The sequence below is a fragment of the Bactrocera latifrons genome, unplaced genomic scaffold (genome assembly GCF_001853355.1).
Source record: "Bactrocera latifrons isolate USDA-ARS-PBARC rearing strain unplaced genomic scaffold, ASM185335v1 scaffold_1082, whole genome shotgun sequence".
Classification (NCBI taxonomy): domain Eukaryota; kingdom Metazoa; phylum Arthropoda; class Insecta; order Diptera; family Tephritidae; genus Bactrocera; species Bactrocera latifrons.
Window position 1 is genome coordinate 31,452 of NW_017534500.1, and position 4,261 is coordinate 35,712.

Below are 4,261 nucleotides of genomic sequence, written 5' to 3' on the forward strand. Positions count from 1 at the left end.
AAAATTCCGTGATACGTCAATCATATACCGTGATTGGCATTACAACGTACGCAAACCGATCGTTATTTGTTTTAAATCAAAATAGTTTTTAAAATCCACATTGCTTTGGATCRTATTTTTAGGTCACAGTAGATGTGGAACTGTCAAAACTGTTGCAAATTTTCATTAAACTAACAAAAGCCAATTAAATGTCAAATCGGATCCGACTTTTTTTTTGTTTTTGAGCTGTAGTGAAAGTGATGGGGATGAAAAAATAGTGCGGAAGTAGCTAAGATATCGTAGCAATAGCGTAGGTATAAAAAAAACATGAAACCTCATTAAAAAAATTTTCTTTGTAGATGTATCGTTGAACGAAGCATTAGAATATAAAAAAGGCGGTGAATAATTTTAGGATATGGCAAAAGAGGAAGGTATCACCCCACAAAAGTGGCTAGATTTGCTAACGTTTGAGCGGCTAATATAACATCTGCATACAATTTAAGGGTTCGTCTCAGTGTGAAATTTTCGGCAAATCGACAATTTTTGTTGCATTATCGGATAGTATACACTACATCAAAAGGGGGAACATAACGACTTTTTTGTTCAAACCGCTGCCATTTTGTCAAATAAAAAAAGTTTCCTTAGCATGATAGCCACTTTCCTGCAGATTAATAATCTTTTTGAAATTTTTGTTTTAGATCAAAATTGCGGCCGCAATCTTGGACATCGTACAGGACTTTGTTTCTTACGTGTAATTTCAAAATATTAACTATTATACATCCAATAAATAAACATAAAAACATTATATTCGACATGAATGTATTTATTTTTAACAAAAAAAAACTGGGCCGATTGAGTAATTTCAACATGAACAAATCGTGAGAATCAGCGAGTAACAGTAAGACAATCCCTTAAAATAAGATACCGGGTTAGCGAAACGCCTAATCGCAATCGGAGAAATGAAAATACACAAAATAAAGTATTCTTCATTAAATATAATTTGAAAATGTCAAAAATTTTGCTCATGTAAATTAATTTTTTATGAGGTATTCCATTTATGGCATCTTGCTTTTGTTCTTTGTTATTAAACATTACAAAAAAATATAAAATTTAAAAAAATTTACTCACATTTTCATAAATTTTATTTTAATTTTTCATTTGAATGACATTTCGAATGAACGGATACKTTTACTCGKTCACGTACGCCAGAATACGATAGAAGTGTTACGATCACGTATGACGTACTTCTCCGAAGGCGAAATATATCAGAGTTATTGGCAGTCCTTGGACCGTTCCGGTTATGTGGGCCCGACTGTCGTGGAATAGTATATAAKCTCTCTGATTTTCGCAAAGGCGGACTTTAGTTCATTAGTTTTGAATTCCGTTTATCTCTACTCAACTTAGTCGAATGGTAAACTGTACTAGGGGYATAACTACGATGTTCYAATATAAATAMATTTTTGTAGCTTAATGAAAATAAAAAATTCACCCCCAATGAGGAAGTATGTTCGGAACTTTCAGAATGTGTTTTTMCTTCAATTTTYCACTTCCCTTGAATTTGYTATTGAACCAATCGATAAAATTATTTCACARCTTTCAAAGTAGTCTCCTTCTGCGKCGATGCAGCGCTTCCAGCGCGATTTCCAAGTATTGAAGGCGTTTGAATAGCCTTGAGAGCCGAAGTGCATGCTGCTTGGATCCTCTCTGCCGGCGTGTGTCACTCGGAATATTGCCTCTTTATCTCTGGATCATACTCAAAGATCAATTTCTCATCACCTGTGATTACRTTATTCWRAAATTGGGRGTTACTTTAACACATGTTGRAATTTTCTTCGAACGCTTTCATTCGCCTCAATTTCTGGTCGTCTGTGAGCACTTATGGGACCATCTTCGAACACMCTTTGCGCATTTTCAAGTGCTCCGTYACTATGTCATGAACCACAGATTTTGATAAATTTAGCATCTGGGCAATTAAACGAATATTAGTCGATGGTCTGTGTTCAAAACTTCGCGTACACTAGTCACAKTGTCGGTGTTTGTCGAAGTCGCAGGTCTCCCAGCACGGTCTTCATCAGCGACCTCTTACCGGCCCTTCAAGAAGGTCTGGTACCACCGAAGCACATCACTTCTTGCCAAAGCAACATCTGGACAAGCCTGATCGATTTTATCAAACGTCTCTGACGAAGATTTACCGAGTTTCACACAGAATTTAATCGCSTACCTCTTCTTTAACAAACGCTGCATTTTCGAATTGCACCACTCGCAGAAACACGTCGCGCGAATATGTTTGATCTGACACACCAGGTGGTCGGAGACAACTGACTAGTCGGCGCGCGGACGCTCCGAAGTACAGTCGCGGCGGACAAAAAACCGGCCCTATTTCTTTCCGGACAAACTCTGTATGTCACCCCAAAGAATTTTCATAAAAATCACAATTATATTGGGGCTTTTTCGAAGTATGCAACTGAAAACATACTATACATAAATATATTCATGTGGAAAATAAGTAATTCAATGAAATTATTCCTTCAGGATGTGGGATATAAATGAATTGGTTTTGTTCACGGTATAAATTTGCATCAGGACTTAAGATAGTCTCAAAACAAATAGTCCGATGGGCGCTAAAGCAGACGAAGACCTTGTCAAAGTTATAAAAGATGGATCATATACGATTTTATATAATAGTAACTAATGCTGACTATTACTATTGCAGGACGTACCAACATTATTGCCGTAGACACACACATCTTTCATTCCAAATTCTTCTATTGGCTCTACGTGTTTCTGAAAATATACATTCAGAAATCATCACATTGCTATGTAAAGTTGAATTGTCGTAAAGTTATAACCTCTTTCCTGCTAAGAAAATTCTGTGGTGAATCGGAACTTCTCTAGTAAGTATCCAGTACCCACATAGCATATAGCAGACTGGAAGTTATTTTAGTAATTAATTCTGTTTTATTTGCAAGTGAAATCATTTTAATTCTAGAAGAAGAAAAAGAATATCTTAACATTCAAAACATACCTATCAAACACTAACCTCCTGCAGTCGTACCCCATTATACCATTATATACGTATATAAAATCTATCTCGTTTTCTGAGACTTAATCGACTTCTTACGACGATAAATTTCGGTCGGCTTCTATGTTACCGACATCGACCTGAATTTTTTCCGCCCTAAGGTTGATTTCGGCGGTCTAAATCTGTTAATATCAGTTAGTAAGTTATTTCCGACATCCTTGGAGCACTATCCCTTAGCAGGTTAATTTGTTAGAATTAAAGAACTTAACGAACTTTTCTGCAGGCAATTTCTACTAAGAAGGTTTTGCAGAAATCATTCTTCATTTATTTCAGACATGAATAAAACGCCATTCACAGTAGACCTGTTAACACTTTCACTCTTTCCTTCCAGTGAATGGAGTCTTTGGAGTTAAACCACCACGCATTGCAAAAGAGAAGTACTTCTATTTGGATACTGTAGCAGGTAACGCTCTTATTTATCCACAATAGACCAAAAATACTAAACCTAAAAGAGCCCGAACTACTCTTTGCAAGCCCTATGAAATGAACACAAATAAAACCCTTTACCTTAAGGTCCGACCTCGTAAAAAGAACAGTCTAGATGCTTTTGATGAYGATTAACTCGCGTCTTGTCACTCAAAACAGGGTCTGGCGAGCGCCGCTAGAACAACTAAAAGTCGACAACAAAAYTTACACTCACACCTGAACTTGTTCGTGGATTTAAACTTGATTTAATAATAGGTATTGGGCAAAATACTAAGAACTATTTTTTCTTCTTTTTTTGCAGATAATATTGAATGTAATTTTATACTAACATGAACTCGAGTCATCATACCCAGCTGTATATATAATATAATAGATTAACCTAGCTATTAATGCAATAAAAACATGTCTGGGTCAACTTATCGTGCGTAAATAGATATGTAGATTACGGATAATGTAGTTGTTACAAATGCACACATTAAGGCAGTTTATAAAAATGCTTTTACTTACTATTCATTTTCAGATTATACTCTTTGATTCATAATAACAGTTTATTTGCAATTATAATTTTAATCTAAAATTGGAAATATTTAATAAAAAGATTCAAGACTTATATAATATGTTTATTTATATTTATTTTTAATGAAAATGACAAAATTACCATAAAGCTTCATTTCTGGTTTAAAGATATTCAGCAATAAGCCGAGAGTTTTATTTGTAATTAAGAACTTGAAAATTAACATATACATACATATATAATAACAATGTGGAAAAAAT

General features: G+C 34.8%; 1 protein-coding gene across 5 annotated transcripts in view; it reads left to right on the top strand.

The window, feature by feature from the left end:
* The window catches only part of LOC108971221 (host cell factor-like), a 31,858-nt gene extending 27,858 nt beyond the window's left edge, over positions 1-4,000 (top strand). The window contains exons 8-9 of one of the 5 annotated variants that reach the window (XR_001993532.1): positions 3,393-3,711; positions 3,789-4,000. The gene's annotated coding sequence lies outside the window, so the exon portion shown is untranslated. Of the gene's footprint in view, positions 1-338; positions 651-677; positions 787-3,392; positions 3,712-3,788 lie in introns of those variants that run through there. The other 4 variants (XR_001993531.1, XM_018937183.1, XM_018937135.1 and 1 more) reach the window with 4 other exon arrangements.
* Positions 4,001-4,261: the final 261 nt, after the last annotated feature.